This window comes from Anabrus simplex, chromosome 8, assembly GCF_040414725.1.
Source record: "Anabrus simplex isolate iqAnaSimp1 chromosome 8, ASM4041472v1, whole genome shotgun sequence".
NCBI lineage: Eukaryota > Metazoa > Arthropoda > Insecta > Orthoptera > Tettigoniidae > Anabrus > Anabrus simplex.
Genome location: NC_090272.1, coordinates 121,945,074 through 121,964,591, shown reverse-complemented (window position 1 = coordinate 121,964,591; position 19,518 = coordinate 121,945,074). Strand labels below are relative to the sequence as shown.

The 19,518-nt window shown below is 41.9% G+C and overlaps 1 protein-coding gene across 3 annotated transcripts in view; it reads left to right on the top strand.

Moving 5' to 3' along the window:
• The window catches only part of LOC136878874 (uncharacterized), a 105,542-nt gene that overhangs the window by 80,809 nt on the left and 5,215 nt on the right, over positions 1-19,518 (top strand). Inside the window, exon 1 of one of the 3 annotated variants that reach the window (XM_067152435.2) lies at positions 6,590-6,753. The exons of the other annotated variants lie outside the window; for them this stretch is intronic. The gene's annotated coding sequence lies outside the window, so the exon portion shown is untranslated. Of the gene's footprint in view, positions 1-6,589; positions 6,754-19,518 lie in introns of those variants that run through there. 3 annotated transcript variants of the gene reach the window in all.

The following is a 19,518-nucleotide window of genomic DNA, read 5'->3' as shown; positions in this document are numbered from 1 at the left end:
GAAGATGGACTGAAGAGAGAAGAGCGCAACATTCTGAAAGAATGAAGGCACTGTGGAGAAAGAGGAAGGAAGAAGGAATGATTAGAAGGAAGTGAAGTGGTATTGGCGTGGTCCTAAGTTTGGCCGATTCGCAAGAAAGAAAGAAAGAATAATAATAATAATAATAATAATAATAATAATAATAATAATAATAATGTATTGGCTTACAAATCCAAACCTCGTGTCGCAACATGCACAAAGGGCTTTGGCCAACCAGACGACCGGTGCTCACACCGAAGGCATGCAGATCGTTGATTTAGAGGTATTGACAATTATTATTATTATTATTATTATTATTATTATTATTATTATTATTATTATTATTATTATTATTATTATTATTATTATTATTATTATTATTATTATATAATTCGCTGGGGCCATCAAGGACCACGTTAAGTCTTGTTGCATTTGACACTGAACTTGGCCTTCTTTAGAGCCCAAATTTCCCTCATGCTTTGTGAGTGGGCCTGCTTACGCTCCTCTGTCCAAGGGGCACCGTGTCTTCTCTTCGGTTGCTCGTCTCGGTTTAGCCCGTTCGTCAATATTTTCTTGCGGAAGAGATTTCTGTTAAGGGCGTCTTCAGATGAGATATGGAGCATTTGAAGGTCTTCTTTAGTATTTCTAAACCAGGGAATTGTGGTTTTGGGGTTTGAATCAATAAAGTGAAAGATTTCTTCAGTTAACTTTTTTCCGTCCATTCTTTTCAGATGACCGTAAAATCGTGCCCGTCTTTTTCTCATTGTGTCGGTAATTTTCTCTATTTTGCTGTAGACTTCCTTGTTGGATCTCTTTTGATGGATTCCATTTCTGTACTTTGATCCCAAGATTCCTTTCACAATTTTGCGTTCTCTTTTCTCCAGTTCTTCAAGGAGTCCTTTGTTGGCATTTAGAGACAGGGTTTCGGCTGCATATAGAACTACTGGCTTCAGAACTGTTTCATAGTGACGTATCTTGGTGTTTTGGGAAAGGCATTTTTTGTTGTAGATTGTGCGGGATGTTTGGTAGGCTATTTCCAGTTTGCGTACTCGCTCCTGAAGTGCTTCTTTGTCCAGTCCATTTTTCATTATGATCTCACCCAAGTATTTGAATTTGTCTACTCGGGTGATGTCCCCGTATTTTGTATGGAGTTTTGGTGGAGCCTCTTTGATGTTAGTCATTACTTCTGTTTTCTCAAACGATATCTGCAAACCAGTTTGTTCGGCAATTTCCTTTAAAATTTCAACTTGAACTCTAGCGGTTTCTATGTCGTTTGAGAGAACAGCAATATCATCGGAAAATGCTAAGCAGTCTGTTGCGATCCCCTTGGATTTGGTTCCTATTCTCAATGGACTGTAGTTGGTTTCCTGTAATCTCACCCGCCAGGTTCTGATGATCTTTTCAAGAACACAGTTGAAGAGTATCGGGGATAGCCCATCACCTTGTCGGACTTCTCTTTTGATGTCAAAGGAATGCGAGAGACATCCGTGGAACTTCACCTTGGATTTTGTATCGGTCAGGGTGGCTCTAATTAATGCCAGCAGTTTCAAATCAACTCCAAATTCATTTAAGATGTTTAGCAGGACTTCCCGGTCAATGGAGTCGTACGCTTTCTTAAAGTCCCACAAAGACAGACACATACTGCTTGGACCTTAGTGTACAATATCTGATGATCGTTTTGAGATTTTGGATCTGTTCAGCTGTTGAGCGACCTTTTCTGAACCCTCCTTGGTATTCACCTATTTGATGTTCGACTTGTGCTTCCAAACGCTCCAGGATGGCAAGTGATAGAATTTTGTAAGTCACGGGTAGCAAAGATATCCCTCTGTAGTTGTTGATGTTCTTCATGCTGCCTTTTTTTGTGTAATGGATGGATCAAAGCTATTTTCCAATCTTCGGGTAGGGTCTCCTTGTTCCAAATTTCTTCTATTTGCTTTTGCAAGATATCAAGTGATTCCTCTGGGGCATATTTCCATAGTTCTGCTACTACTGAGTCTTCCCCCGGCGCTTTGTTATTTTTGAGACGGGCAATGTGGCGCTTGATTTCATCTCTGTCGAGTGGTCTGGAATCTTTGTACCTGAGTAAGGGTTCCTTGGTCTCAATGGCGCTTTGCGGTTTAGAGCAATTAAGTAAATTCTTGAAGTAATCTGCCAGAATGCTGCAATTTTCTTCATTTGACGTCGCCAGTGTGCCGTCCTTTCGCTCAAAGCATAGAGATGGTGGTTTATAGCCAGCGAGTTTGCGTTTGAAGGCACTGTAGTACTCTCTGCTTTCATTCTTCCTAAAGTTTTGTTCTATCTTTTCAATGAGGGATTTTTCGTATTTACGTTTCTCAGTTCTGAACACTCTAGCTGCTTGGGCACGTTGGGTTTTGTAGGTTTCCCAATCATTTTCTGATTTCGTAGAGTAGTACTGTTTCCACGCATTGAGTCTTTCTTGGAGGACTGATTCGCAGGTACCATTCCACCAGGCATGCGTTTTGCTTCTCTTGATTTCTGCAACGTCTTTGGCGGCCTCAACAAGGAGACTCTTGGCGTTGTTAAAGTCACAGTCATTTGGTCTAGCCTTCTCCTGGAACTCCTCGACCCTTTGCCGAAGTTTATCATTGCCGAAGCATGTGATCTGTTTGGTTGTCTTCCTTGTGTTTGCGGGAATTGGTTTGAATTTGATAAGAGACATATAATGATCTGAGGCCACATTGATGCCTTTCTTTACCTTGACATTCATAATCTCAGGGCTGTTTCTCCTGGAGATCGCAACATGATCAATTTGGAACTCTCCGAGAGCTTGGACGGGAGAACGCCAAGTCATTTGCTTTCTGGGTAGATGGCGAAAGTGGGTCGACATGACCTGCAGGTTGTGATTTTCGCAAATGGACACCAGTCTTTTGCCGTTGGGATTGGTTCTTTTGTGAGCAGGGTAATTTCCTATAACTTTCTTGTACTTTTGTTCACGACCTAGTTGGGCATTGAAGTCACCCAAAAGAAGCTTGACATGGTGTTTGGGGATTTTGTTTAATTTTTCATCCAGTAGGTCCCAGAAATGATCAACTTCGTCTGGATCAGACTTGTTCTTATCGTTTGTAGGAGCATGTGCGTTAACTAGGGCGTAGGTTTTGTTCGCGCATTTAATTGTGAGTATAGACAATCTGTCATTCACAGGTTCGAAATTTGCAACCGATTTAAGGATCTTGGTTCTAACAGCAAACGCGGTTCCAAGCATCACAGCTCCAATGAGGATTCCTCTTTGCGCTTTGCTCTTGAAAAATCGGTAGCCTTCGGATTCAAAAATCTCTTCATCTGGGTACCTTGTTTCCTGTAGGGCCATTATGGATATCTGATTTTCGTGAAGAGCTTTGGTGAGGGTTTTCAGCTTGCCAGTTTGTGTAAGTGAATTTATGTTGAAAGTTGCTAGAAAGGTTTTAGATTTTGGCCTGTGTTTTTGACTCTTCGGGGTACACCGAGACGCTCCGACTCGTCTCTTGCATGATGTCGAGTCTCCCCCAGAATCCGAACGAGACTCGTGCGCCGTGGTGTTCACGACGAGGGATTTATCCGAAGATTTACCCCCTGGGGTATGTTTCTTGAAATGTTGTGCCATCATGCTTTTTGACTTGACTTTGCTTTGGACGGGTACCCATCCTTTTACAACTAGGGTTGTTAGCCCTAGAGGTTGCCTCAAGATGTTTCCTGGCTTCTGGTCATTTACCAGTCTTCGCCGTAACCCTGGCAAGGGACCAGTTTTTTTTTTCACGGTGGTATTTTATTTCCCTACTACCCTCTGACTCTGCTGGCGGCAGAGCCAGCGAGCTTCCCCAATTCCAATGGGACGCGCCCGGTGGAGGTAACCGGTAAATCCCCACACGGGTTATTATTATTATTATTATTATTATTATTATTATTATTATTATTATTATTATTATTATTATTATTATTTTCTTTCTTTCTTTCTTTCTTTCTTACTCAGTCCATTTCCTCCCCAGGATTGGTTTCTCCCTCGGACTCAAGCGAAGCACCATACCTCTACCACCGCAAGGGCAGTGTTCTGGATCGTGAGACACCTTCTATGCACAATTTTGTTTAATAGTGGCTTTACGTCGCACCGACACAGATAGGAAAGGCCTAGGAGTTGGAAGTAAGCGGCCGTGGCCTTAATTAAGGTACAGCTCCAGCATTTGCCTGGTGTGAAAATGCGAAACCACGGAAAATCATCTTCAGGGCTGTCGACAGTGGGATTCTTAATAATAATTCTTAATGTTATTTGCTTTACGTCCCACTAACTACTTTTACGGTCTTCGGAGACGCCGAGGTGCCGGAATTTAGTTCCGCAGGAGTTCTTTTACGTGCCAGTAAATCGACCGACACGAGGCTGTCGTATTTTAGCACCTTCAAATACCACTGGACTGAGCCAGGATCGAACCTGCCAAGTTGGGGTTAGAAGGCCAGCGCCTTAACCGTCTGAGCCACTCAGCCCGGCACAGTGGGATTCGAACCCACTATCTCCCGGATGCAGGCTCACAGCCGCGTGCCCCTAACCACACGGTGCTATGCTCAACAGGGGTCTCGTAGGGCGATGGGAAGATGGAAGTGATAGACAAGGACATGCAAGGTGTCCACTAAATGCTTTGGCGCTATACAAGCGGCTGTGGTCTTAAATTAGGTAGGCCCTACCATCCCGGCATTTGCCTAGATGAGAAGTGTGAAACCACGGAAAACCACTTCGAGAATGCTGAGTTGGGAATCGAATCCCCCTCTACGCAGTTGACCTCCTGATGCAGAGTGGACCCCGTTCCAGCCCTCGTGTCACTTTTCAAATTTCGTGGCAAAGCCGGAAATCGAACCCAGGCCTCCGGCGACTGGGGATCAGAAGTGAGGAGGGAGGGGCAAAATATGTACAGACAACAAAAAGTATCCGAGTTTGTGGCATATATCGGAGTAGGGGGTGGTATGTAGATCAAAACTGAAATAAAAGATACAAAATGGTAAGTTTTTTCATGCTCTCTGAGCGAATTTCGACAGAAAGGTAAAGGTTGACAGTTACCATCTTAAAAATGCGGTAACAATAACTTTTTGAGACTTTGATTCAATACTATACAATAAAACTTTCACCAAAGGAACCATATTACTCATGTATTACAATTAAATAGAAGTACGGTGTGTTTATGTAATTAAAAATCATTTAGTATTTGATTACACACAAAGAAACAGACACTAAGGAGACTGTCAAACTGACAAATGCGTGCGGCAAGCGAGTGAATCATACCTCAGTGTCCACGACCTTGGCAAAAAAAAGTATAACTTACCCCTGTACCCTTTCGCACAGGACATGCAAAGTGCCCACTAAATGCTGTAGCGCTATACAAATCCGTTAGCCGCGACGAACGATCCTGTTTGAGTATTCTTCTTCTTAATCGGTTTACCCTCCAGAGTCGGTTTTTCCCTCGGACTCAGCGTGGTATCCCACCTCTAGCGCCTCAAGGCAGTGTCCTGGAGCTTCAGACTCTGGGTCGGGGAATACAACTGGGGAAGATGACCAGTACCTCGCCCAGGCGGCCTCATCTGCTATGCTGAACAGGGTTTTTGCGAGGGGATGAGAAGATTGGAAGGGATAGACAAGGAAGAGGGAAGGAAGCGGCCGTGGCCTTAAATTAGGTACCATCCCGGCATTTGCCTGGAGAAGAGGTGGGAAACCACGGAAAACCATTTCCAGGATGGCTGAGGTGGGAATCGAACACATCTCTAGTCAGTTGACCTCCCGAGGCTGAGTGTACCCCGTTCCAGCCCTCGTACCACTTTTCAAATTTCGTGGCAGAGCCGGGAATCGAACCCGGGCCTCCGGGGGTGGCAGCTAATCACGCTAACCACTACATCACACATCACAGAGGCGGACACTGTTTGCGTATTTCCGCTAATAATTGTGTTAATAATTAAAGAAAATGAAGGAAATAATTAGCTGATTAAACAACAGGGCTTGTACAAATTGCTTGTTGTAATTATTCCTAGTTTCAGTCCGCTAAAATCTAATAAAAACGTAATATTTTCTCCACAAAGTGGGGGGCGACTGCCACCTGCCCCCCACTAATCGCCGCTACTGACCAGTACACCACAGAGGCGGACATTATTATTATTATCAAGTTTTAAATTTATATATTCTACGTCGGGGAGGGGAGGGGAGGGTTCCTCTTGGTGTAATAACTAAGTAGGCAAGAGGGACGTTACTTGGAAAGCTGCGGGAGTGTCTCCAAGTCCTTAAACTGTATGAATAGGACCTACATTATATACTTACCACAGAGGCCACTCGGCCGCATTCACCTGGGACACACGTCTACTCGACGTTCATTGTTCCAGGTAGCCTACATGTCAATCCACAAAGAAAAGTGTGATCATTCTTTAGTCACCTTATCTCTTCGCGGTGGGTGACCTTGGAGTAAAGTCGGTTAAACTTGGACATCACATCATATCTCCTAGAACAAAGAACAAGCGACAGCGGACATATTTACGTATTTAGACCATAAAGAGTGCGGAAAAAGTGCGAATGTTCGCGTGCGTTTCGTTAAGCTTTTGTTGACCTCAAGAATAAAAACATGCCTATCAGTGATGCTGCTGTCGCACTGAATTGATTGTAGCCTATATAAGATCAATGTCACCTTATCAGTTAGGATGGTGGAGATTACTGCTCCCGCAGTCGCAGACATACACCAAATAGAGACGCCTGAGTGCAGGTTGACAAACTAGGTGAGTGGAAAAGGTTTTATTTTCTTTATTCTTTCGAAACATAATAAACTGCACGTTTGTCGTGTTCAAATGTATCCTTAGACAGTTTCCTTTCTAATGAGTCATAAGTTAGCAGATAGTTCTTGTGTCTTGTGTTTTTTTGTTTTTAAGAAATCAATTTCGAAGTACTAGTATCTTGGAGTTAATAAGTTAGTTCACTATAGACCCGAGCAAGGAGGGTTGTTTGGTACGTAATTATATGTTCTACTTTTATTCGGGCATAATTCCATGACTAAAACCCTAATGTAATGTAACCATGTTTTCTGAAACTCAGTTTACAATTTGCTTTACGTCGCACCGATACAGATAGGACTTACGGCGACGGTGGGATAGGAAAGGCCTAGCTAGAAGTGGAAAGGAAGCGACCGTGGCCTTAATTAAGGTACAGCCTCAGCATTTGCCTGCGGTTAAAGTGGGACACCACGCAAAACTATCTTCAGGGCTGCCGACAGTGGGGTTCGAACCTACTACCTCCCGGATGCAAGCTCACACTTGCGCACCCCTAACCACACGACCAGTTCGCCCGGTCTTAACTTAAAACGGGACACTTACTAGTACTATGAGTTTGCAGCCCCAAACTCCTCTTAATCGTGCAATATTATGCGCATTTGTTTTTTATTTTAAAATAACGCGATTAGAAATACCACAGAGTTTGTGACGATTCGGAAGTAATTTCTGTGTTCTTATGTTCGGGTGACTTCAGCTGTTGTTCAATGTCATTCTTCCCACTAAGGGAAAGGTGCAATCAACATCAGAAACTGTCCCCATTTATGTTCATGTACTTAACGATAGAAATGAACTATTTATTGATTTATACATAATTACCAGTAGTTAAATTTTATTTTCACTCTAAATTCTACGTTCTAAGACGCCTACCTTTCTTGCAATGCAGCAGTAAACACACACTTACGTTTCGACCAATCTTCTGTCAGATAACCACTGCAACATAATAGACTCCAATTGTCGCTGCTAAGAGAATGCACTAAACTCAATGTTGCCAGCTTCAAAAGATATCAGAAGTGAAGCTGCCAGTTTCATCCTCCAAAGGGACGATGCCACTTTCTGATGCTTGTGATTTTGCGCTCGAACTGTAGAGAGAACTTTATGTGATGGTGTTTAACATTGTTGTTTAGATGGTGCAAACTTTTCGCACGTGGATCCATCATTTTGTACATACTGACTGGCTAGAGATCACACGCATTAAATTATTGTCGGCATAATTTCTTTATTTTGGTGGTTCACTTTGATTAGATTCATTTTACCGAACATACCCCCACAATTGGCACTGGAGGGGGTGAATAGAAGACAGAGAGAACAAATTGAGGGAGTTCTTTAAAGGGAATCTCGTCAGAACTGACTTTTGAACTTCGGCAAGTGGCACCAAAATTCACCTGGTTTGGTGTAGTTGCTAATTGCTGCCTCCAGATTCTTTAATGTACTTGTATATTGCCAGGGGCACCGACTCCGGGGATGTTACGGTGTGCAAACTCCCGGCAGTACTTTTGTGGGGGTGTTGAGCACCTCCACCCCACACCCCAAACAGGGAGAAGAAAGATTTTAAAAAGATAATAACAGAATGAAAAAAGAAATAAAAAGGGGAAATCTTCATTTTTCGTCGCAGTTCATAAATCTATTAATACCAACGTATTTTTGTCCCGTACTTTACCAACGGTGGGGCAGAGGAGCCCAGTAGAAAATTTTGTTTATTTTATTCTCAGTCATAAGTTATGGATATTCCACTTTATTGATTTGATCTGATTCATCCAAAAATGCATCAAGACTGATTGACCCCACCGAGGTTGTTAAATTGCTAAAGATCATTTTAACTATTCCCGATTTTATATGTATATCAGAATGGTCAATTTTTTACGTCTTGTCAGTGCCATGACGCAAGGAAAACTGAACGACGACGCAATCATTCATGTCCATAAGCGAAGAAATAAAAAAGTAAATTCAACCTCGAAACTGGCGAACATTTTTATCAATCGATCGATTGTTCATAAATTTCGTACCGTTTCTCTTTTATTATTATAATACTAACAATAAGCGCCAAATTTGAGGCAATTTTTTAAAAAAAACTGAGATTGGTATTCTGAGAGATGCTAATGTTATTATTTTTACGACCCACTAGCTACTTTCTGATGGTTTTGGGAGACGCCGAGGTGCCGTATTATGTCCCTCGTGAGTAAATCGCCAGTAAATCTACCGACACAATGCTAACGTAAAAATGAGATGGCGTACGGCTTTTAGTGCCGGGAATGCCCAAGGACTTGTTCGGCTCGCCAAGTGCAGACCTTTTGATTTGACTCCCGTAGGCGACCTTCGCGTCGTGATGAGGATGAAATGATGATGAAGACAACACATACACCCAGCCCCCTGCCAGTGAAATTAACCAATGGTGGTTAAAATTCCTGACCCTGCCGGGAATCGAACCCGGGACCCTTGTGACCGAAGCCCAGCAAGTTAGCAATTGTGCCGGACAAGGCTGACATATTTTAGCACCTTCAAATATCACCGGACTGAGCCTGGATTGAACCTACCAAGTTGGGTTAAGAAGGCCAGCGCCTCCCAGTATTCTGAGTTAAAACTAGACTATTATGTTTCTTTACTTTAAGAATGCCATGACTAAAATATTGAACTTCTTACAATTTACCACTTATCAAAACCATATTTGAAACACAAGCCCATATTATTAAGATATAGCCCCACAAAAATTTTGAGCTTTTATTTATTTATTTATTTATTTATTTATTTATTTATTTATTTATTTATTTATTTATTTATTTATTTATTATTTTGCTATTTTATTTATGTCGCACCGACACAGATAGGTCTTATGGCGACGATGGGATAGGAAAGGGCTAGGACTGGGAAGGAAACGGCCGTGTCCTTAATTAAGGTACAGCCCCAGCATTTGCCTGCTGTGAAAACGGGAAACCACGGAAAACCTTTTGAGTTCATTTGTTAATAGTTGCAAAGTTATTGACAAATCATTTTTATATTTATATGTCGAATGGAAAATGCTCCTTGCAGCACAGTTTTCAATTATTTTTTTTTTACTGTAATTTGGCAGACTTGTCAAAAACACTCCTATATTTAAAGGCTAGTACACACCAAGCGACAAAGTTGCGGAACACGTGTATCGCGACAAGTTCCAGGGATGTCCTGCGACATTTTTTCCGTGTTTGGGACTGTCGCGATACAAAAGTTGCATGTCGCAGGTATCCCATTCGAAATGGGATACATGATAAAAATGTTGCGCAACATGATGTAGTCTGGACGTGTCGCGAGACAAAGTCCCGGGACACGCCGATGCCAGTGTGCAGATAGCCGCCACGTGTTGGTGTTGCGTTTCGTGTTCTGTTGTTTTGTGATGGAAACTACTCTAAAAATCATTGAGGATTTACACACCCTCCCTTGTCGTGGGGATGTTATGTCTACCGAGTATAAAAACAGAGACAAAGGAGGGAAGCAATGGAGTCTCTGGCTAAAAAGTTCACTATGTCCATTCACGAGATGGAGGAAAAGATTCACAACATTAAAAGCACATAAAGCAATTTCTTGCGTCATTTCGTGTCAATTCCTGTGGTTCAACTGGCTCTATAGGTGTGGACGCGGGACATTGTATCGCAACAGTCTAGCGACAGTGTCTCGCTAGGTGTTTGTCGCTAGGTGTGTACTAGCCTTAAGAACATCTCCGCGATTTGCAGTCAGGTATAAGCTATTGGAATATCAATTTTTATTATTCATTCAACAGCCACAAAATTAGGTTGTTGCTATTTTAGGAGCAAAAATATGAAAGTAATATTCTACTGATGGGGCTGAGTGGCTCAAACTGGTGAGGCACTGGCCTTCTGACCCCAACTTGGTAGGTTCGGTCCTGGCTCAGTCCGGTGGTATTTGAAGGTGCTCAAATACGTCAGCATTGTGTCGGTAGATTTACTGGCACGTAAAAGAACTTCTGAGGGACACAATTCCAGCACCTCGGCGTCTCCGAAAACCGTCAAAAAATAGTTAGTGGGACGTAAAAATAATAACATTAACATCTCACAGAATGATACCAAACTCAGTTTTAAAAAATAATTCGGCCCCTGTGGTTGGTGTGATTAGCTGCCCCCCCCCCCCGAGGCCCATGTTCGATTCCAGGCTCTGCCACGAAATTTGAAAAGTGGTACGAGGGCTGGAACGTGGTCCACTCAGCCTCGGGAGGCCATCTGAGTAGATGTGGGTTCGATTCCCACTTCCACCATCCCCGAAGTGGTTTTCCGTGGTTTCCCACTTCTCCTCCAGCAAAATGCCAGGATGGTTCGCAACTAAAAGCCAAGGCCACTTACTTCCCTATTCCCTGACTATCCCTTCACATCTTCCCATCCCCCCACAAGGCCCCTGTTCAGCATAGCAGGTGAGGCCGCCTGAGCGAGGTCCTTGATCTCCTCTCCGGTTGTGTCCCCCGGCCCAAAGTCTCACCCTCCAGGACATTGCCTTTGAGGCGGTAGAGGTGGGATCAATCAATCAATCAATCAATCAATCAATCAATCAATCAATCAATCAATCAATCAATCAATCAATCAATGTCAGTACTGATCTGCATTTAGGGCAGTCGCCCAGGTGGCAGATTCCCTATCTTCAATGATTTCAAAGAAATTGAACATCTCCCTTAGTAATTTATTCCAATCCCTAACTCCTCTTCCTCTAAATCAGTTGTTCCCAACCTGGGGGCGATCGCCCCCAAGTGGGCGATTTGGGTTATCAGGGGGGCAATAAATAAGAGGGGGGGGCGATGTGGGGGCGTTGAGTATTCAAAGGGGGAAAATTAAAATAGTACTGTACAGTAGAATTTGCCGGGTGTCCGACTCGCTGGCTGAATGGTCAGCATACTGGCCTTCGGTTCAGTTATATGGACTTGGTGCAGCTTATTGCGCCTGCCATTCGACAGCGAAATACAAATATGAGGGAATGTGTGAGTTCTGAAGAAAGGTAAGAAAAGTTAGTTTGTTTTTTTTTTTTTTTTTTTTTTTTGCTATTGCTTTACGTCGCACCGACACAGATAGGTCTTATGGCGACGATGGGACAGGGAAGGGCTAGGAGTGGGAGGGAAGCGTCCATGGCCTTAATTAAGGTACAGCCCCAGCATTTGTCCGGTGTGAAAATGGGAAACCGGAAAACCATTTTCAGGGCTGCCGACAGTGGGGTTCGAACCTACTGTCTCCCGAATACTGGATTCCGGCCGCACTTAAGCGACTGCAGCTATCGAGCTCGAAAAGTGATCTTTATTTTTACAAAAAATAAAAAAGCTTAGAAAATAATTCCATTCTTTCTCCGTAATGTCCTTTCTTGCGTGATCCTTCAGCGTACAATTGTACGGGGTGTTTTTTAATTTCTCCCACTAACTTTATGTTGAAAACTAGTTCGCTCGCCATCGTAAAAAAGGCACTTGTTCACTGGGAACTGAGAAACTCAACTCGCTGGTGACTGGCTCCGCGAGACACCTGGAACTGATTACAAACTAGTTACTAACAGATTACTAACTGGTGGCGCCGTGTGTGGCTTTCCATTGAAATACACAGGAAGTGACACTCAAGTAATCGGCCGGAAACTTCAGTTACCAATCAATTACTATTGACTAGCTCTGTTTGTAGATGGCCTTACAGTACATTCGTCTTCAGTCTTAACTAGCCTTTGTGTGCTTCACCATAAGTTTTTGTGCGTGGCTTTTCTGTTTTAGTGCATTTGTTTTGAAGTGTAGAAGTTCATGCACAATGGATTCAAAGAAAAAGAAGTGTCGTCAGTACTCAGCTGAGTATTTAAAATGTGGCTTTATTGCGTCACCGCAAAATGTGCAGTTTCCACATTGTCTTTTGTGCGATAAAACATTTAATAGTAATGAAGCCATGAAGCCTTCGCGAATGAAAGATCATTTATCAAGAGTACACAGTGATAAAGTGAGTAAAGAACTTAGTTATTTTCAACACCTCAGAGCTAAAACTGACAAACGGCCTAATGTGAGTGAATTATTTTAAAAACGAGTAACCGATCTTGACAACGGTCTTCTTGCTTCTTACGAGGTGTCTTTATTGATCGCTAAATGTGGTAAAACTCACACAATTGGCGAAACTCTTGTGTTACCGGCTACCAAAAAAATTGTTGAAATCATGCTAGGCGAGGGCCCTAGTAATAAGATAAGTCAATCGGTTCCTTTGAGCAACAATACTGTTTCCAGGCGAATTGACGAAATGGCCACGGACGTTGAATCCAAACTCACCAGTTTGTTGAAAAAAAGTAAATTTGCTTTGCAGATTGATGAATCAACTGTGATTGATAACAAAGCAATTTCATTAGCTTATGTGAGGTTTATCAATGAACAAAAGGAAATTACCGAGGAAATGTTGTTTGCTAGAACTTTCATCACTGATACGAAGGGATCGTCAATTTTTAAAGTGGTGCAAGATTATTTTGAGGAAAAAGAAATTCCCCTAACAAACGTGAGGGCGTGTGCTGCTATGTCAGGTCGTCATGCTGGGTCATCAGAGGTCATCACTATTCACTGTGTCATTCATCGTCAACATTTAGCTGCGAAAAAGTTGAGTGGTGTCCTGCATGAAACCCTACAACTGGTTATTACTGGTGTCAACAAGATCAAAGCTAATTCCCTCAATGACCGTCTGTTCCGACAACTTTGCCATGAAAATGATGAGGAATTCGAACGCTTGCTTCTACATACGGCCGTGAGGTGGCTCTCCAAAGGAAACTGTTTGCGCCGTTTCTTCGAATTATTTGATACGGTTACTGAGTTTCTCGACACGTCTGATCCTGTCTTAAGTGAGAATTTGAAGCAACGCAAGTTGGAACTTGCGTACCTTACAGATATATTTGAAAAAATGAACTAAGTCAATATAAGGCTTCAAGGAAACAAGATGAACCTTATCAAGGCCAAAGGAATTTCATCATTCATCGCCAAGTTTGATATTTACAAGGTAAATATTGGCCGTAAAAAGCTTATTCAGTTTCCGACTCTTAAAAAGTGTTCATTGTCAGATAACGAGACACCTGAACTCCCAGAAGACAAAATCCTAATTTTTACTGATCACCTTGACCAGTTAAAAACTGACATGGAATCAAGATTTGAAGATTTGACCAAGTTACAAATTCCGGATTGGATTCTAGATCCATTCTCGTTTGAAGCTGTGGATAAGCTTGATAACTCTTTGCAGACGGAGTTTCTAGATCTGAAGTATGACTGTGAGGCGAAAATCATTTTCAAGCAGAAGGGTTACGAGTTAGCCTGGGTGAAGCTTATGGACACTTATCCACAACTGTGGGGAAAAACTGAACCACTTCTCATCTCGTTCCCGTCAACATATTTAGTTGGAAAAGGATTTAGTTCTGTTGTCCAGCTCCTCACCAAACAAAGAAATAAGTTGGACATTTGCCTCAAAGGAGACTTGCGCCTGAAATTGACGAACATAAAGCCGGATATTCAAGCTTTAACTGCAATCCACCAAGGACAAGGCAGCCATTGAAATGGTAAAATTAAACAATAACAAAGTTTTCAAATTTTCATTTATTTTTTCAAATTTTAACTGTCAACTTTCTCAACTTTTCCAGATTCCAATTTAAAAATGAAAACATGTACTCCTGTTTTTTTCTTAATGTTCGTCAATGATCTTAGATACCGTAATAATTATTTCACTTCTTTGTTGTTAGAAGATCTGTAACAAATGTACATTTTAATATTTTCTATTTTATTTAAGAGTGACCGGATAAAACTGCTGTGGTTGTTTTTATATACAGTAATAACATTGTTTAAAATAATAAAACTGCTTTATTATTTACACTTTAGTTCAAATTAAAATTAGACATACAATGAACATGAAAAGGGGGCGATAGGTATTAGCCAACCTCCAGAAAGGGGCGATGGGCGACAAAAGGTTGGGAACCACTGCTCTAAATGAATATTTGCCCCGATTTAACCTCTTGAATTCCAACTTTATCTTCATATTGTGATCTTTCTTACTTTTAAAGACGCCACTCAAACGTATTCGTCTACTAATGTCATTCCACGCCATCTCTCCGCTGACAGCTCGGAACATACCACTTAGTCGAGCAGCTCGTCCTCTTTCTCCCAATTCTTCTCAGCCCAAACTTTGCAACATTTTGTAACGCTACTCTTTTGTGGGAAATCACCCAGAACAAATCCAGCTGCTTTTCTTTCGATGTTTTCCAGTTCTTGAATCAAGTAATCCTGGTGAGGGTCCCATACATTGGAACCATACTCTAGTTGGCGTCTTACCAGAGACTTATATGCCCTCTCCTTTACATCCTTACTACAACCCCTAAACACCCTCATAGCCATGTGCAGAGATCTGTATCCTTTATTTCCAATCTCATTTATGTGTTTACCCCAATGAAGGTCTTTCCTTATATTAACACCTAGATACTTACAATGATCCCCAAAAGGAACTTTTACCCCATCAACGCAGTAAATAAAACTGAGAGGACTTTTCCTATTTGTGAAACTCACAACCTGACTTTTAACCCCATTTATCATACCATTGCCTGCTGTCCATCTCACATTATCGAGGTCACGTTGCAGTTGCTCACAGTCTTGTAACTTATTTATTACTCTATACAGAATAACATCATCTGCAAAAAGCCTTATCTCTGATTCCACTTCTTTACTCATATCATTTATATATATATATATATAAGGAAACATAAAGGTCCAATAATACTGCCTTGAGGAATTACCCTCTTAATTATTACAGGCTCAGTATTTTCATGAACGAGCTGAGCGTCATGGAGAAGTTTAAACCGCATGGGGGAAATGGGTTACTCAGAGCTGCCCGATCCAACCTAAGATGATAAGCCGAGAGCCCATTTGACAACAGCCGTGCCGCTGCTAATCAATCACGCTGAGTACTAGGGAAAAAGCAACCCTGGAGGGTAAACGGATTAAGAAAGAAAGAAAAAAAGAATATTCGACCGATAATAAAATACACACTACTTTTAATTCCTGTACATATTCAAACATTCTCTAAAAATTTTATTAGAATTCTGTCACAAAGAGCTGAAAAAGTTTTAAGGTAGATAAAAAAGCAATCGAAAGTTTTAAGAAACATGCTTTAAGACTGTCATGGACTGTAAATTACTCCCTCAGAAGTCTTTATCTTACGCACATCATATGCCTACTACAAGGTGTATATATTCCAACGGCATTATTGAAATGGTAGTCCGAAAGAACTTTGCAGCTCATTTTGTCTCACAGCGGAGAGAAAGGGGCGTGGGATTGCTCTATATACGCGATATCGCCACCCTTTATTTCCAGCAATAAGAGCTTTAAAGATGACGTTAGGGAAGAACTGATAACGGGATTTGAATGAGGAAGAATCGGGGATTTTTAAGGTTAAAATTGAACATTCGAGTTTTTGGACAAAAATCGCAGCATTTCAGTCAGGACTTCCGTTAAGTTTAGAGACACATTTTTATTTCTTTTGCTTCTATTCTTATTTTTAAAATGTAAAATATCTTACTTTTCATTATTAAAACGTACCTCTACCTTTTATGTTATTTTATTTGACTTTTTTTTGTTGCTAGTGGCTTTACGTCGCACCGACACAGATAGGTCTTATGGCGACGATGCGATAGGAAAGGCCTAGGAGTTGGAAGGAAACGGCAGTGGCCTTAATTAACGTACAGCCCCAGCATTTGCCTGGAGTGAAAATGGGAAACCACAGAAAACCATCTTCAGGGCTGCCGACAGAGGATGTAACGTGGGTCCACTACCTCACCCCTGAAACAAAGAGAACATGGATGGAATTGGTGCACACCACATCACCACCACGAAAGAAGGCCAAGGTCCAACCTTCAGCAGGAAAAGTAATGGCGACAGTGTTCTTTGACATGGGGGGTGTAGTGCACGTGGAATTTATGCCGAAAGGCACGACAATCAACTCGGCTTCGTATTGTCAACCGGTTCGTAAGGCAATTAAAGAAAAGTGGCGGGGAAAATTGAGCAACGGTGTGACTGCTGCAGCGATTCAAGTGGGAGGTACGGCAACATCCTCCAAACAGTCCAGACTTAGCACCATGCGATTATCATGTGTTCGGTTAGCTGAAAAAGGATCTCAGTGGACGACGATTCCGAAACGAAGAGGAAAACAGCTGTCTCCATGTGGTTCATAGCGCTGGAGGTGATTTCTACGCATCCGGAATAGAAAAGTTTGTTGACCGTTCCGAGAAATCTTTAGTCTCTTGGGGACTATGTGGAAAATTGAGCTTACATTGTATGTTGCTATAGCCGTGTTGCCTATGTATAAGTGGTTTCATAAATGGCCATAACTTGGAAGTGTAACTCACTTTTTGATTCGCCCTTGTATGTATGTATGTATGTATGCCCCTTAGTCCCGTTTCCTGGTACGGGATCGGGGATGAGGTGAGGTGAAATTATATGGCATATTTTTACTACTGATGTCCTTCCAGACGCCAATCTCATTTTAGGAGCTAATGCAGATGAAGTAAATGACGGTGAATGAAACTGGGTAAGGAGGTGGAAGGAATCGACTGTGGCCTATGAATAGAAACTCTTCCGGCATTTTCCCGGTAGTGAAAATGGGAAAAACGGAAAACCATCTTCAGGGCTGCCGACAGTGGGGTTCGAACCCACTATCTCCCGGATGCAAGCTCACAGCATTATTATTATTATTATTATTATTATTATTATTATTATTATTATTATTATTATTATTATTATTGAACTTCTTTTTGATTAGTTTTATCATCTCGTGGTCTACCGCTAGCTGTATGGGCACCGGCTTGATGTTCGTTGTGAACTATGTTTCCTCGAAGGAGATCTGGAAACCGGCCTTTGCCGCTTGTGTTTTGAGTTGGTTAATTTGCTTTGCAGCTGTGCGAGCGAAATAGGAAAAATCGCAAGGTCATCCGCAAATGCTAGACAGTCGATTGTCACGTTCTTACTCTTACAGCCCAATCTAACCATATTTTCAATACCTTCATTACTCAGTTCTTTTGCGCCACTCGTGGATAACTTTCTCAAGCCCCCAGTTAAAGAGAACCAGAGAGAGAGAGATCATCCAACTCCAGTCCTGATTCCAAATGTGTCTGAAATTTTTCTTCTAAATTTCACACTGGACGTGGTATTCGTCAGAGTCTACTGAATTATCGCTCTTGTTCCATTGTCCCATTTCAGTTCTTTCAGAATTTTGATTAAGGTGGTTCGACCTATCGAGCAAGCTGGCCGTGCGGTTAGAGTTGCATAGCTGAGAGCTTGCATTCGGGAGAGAATGGGTTCGAACCCCATTGTTGTCAGCCCTGAAGATGGTTTTCCGTGGTTTCCCATTGCCATACCAAGCAAATGCTGGTACTCTACCTTAATTAAGGCCACGGTCGCTTCATTCCCACTCTTATCCCTTTCCTATCCCATTGCCGTCGCCATGAGACATATCTGTGTCGGTGCGACGTAAAGGAAAAAAAAAAAAAGACCAGTCGAGTCGTAGGCCTTATTAAATAGATGAAGGTCAACTTGAATTTATTACGTTTCAGTTACGAAAATATGGATTTAAGGTTCATGATCTGTCAACACACGAGCGTCCTTTTCTTATTTCTCCTTGATAGCTCCCCAGTTGCAGATCCAGTTCCTTCTCTGCCTTGATATGAAGGGTTTTCTAGAGGACATCGTACGTAGTTGAGAGTACCGGTAGTGAAATGCCTCGGTAGTTATTCAAGTCTAATTTATCACCTTTAAAAAAAAAAAAAACATGAAGAAGGAGCATCAGGGCTGAAGTCCAGCAATCTGGAAAAGGTCTCTGTCCTAAATCTCGTAGATTATCTCAGTACATCGATCGCCTTGTCATCTGTATATTTTTCCAGAGTTCGGCGATTAGGGAGTCCTCGCCAGGTGCTTTGTTAATCTTGAGTAACGGGGTTATCTGTCGGATGTATTATTATTATTATTATTATTATTATTATTATTATTATTATTATTATTATTATTATTATTATTATTATTATTATTATTATTATCACTGTCCAGCCCCACGTCTGAGTGGTCAGCATCCTGAACTTCTCTCCTTGGAGCTCCGCGTTCGATTCCTGGCGGGGTCGAGGGATTTTATTCGTAAAAGTTTGGGCCGGGGACTGGGTGTTTGTGCTCTCAACAAAATTTCTGCAACTCATTCACCACATCCAACACTACCCTCATTTCATCCATTTACCACTGATCTGCATTTAGGGCTGTCGCGTAGGTAACAGATTTCCTGTAAGTTGTTAACCTAGTCTTCTCTTAAAACATTTAAAAGAAGATGGAACTTTGGTAAATTATTCCAATTCCTAATTCCTCTTCCTATAAAAATATATTTGCCCCAATTTATCCTCTACAATTCCCATTTTATCTTCATATTACAGTCTTTTCTGCTTTAAAAAAAACCATTCAAGCTTTTTCGCCTACTGTTATCATTTCACGCCATCTCTCCACCACTGTAACACGCAGTTCCCTATACACGGCATGATCCGCCCTTTTCGAAGGGTCTGCCGCATAAGGGCAGCTGCCCGGCTGCATGGCTAACTGGTTAGCTTGCTGGCATTTGGTTACAGGTTTCTCAGGTTCGATTCCCGGCAGGGTCAGGAATTTTAACAATTATTGGTTAATTCCGCTGACAGGGGGGCTGGGTATATGTGTCGTCTTCATTATCATTTCATCCTCATCACGAC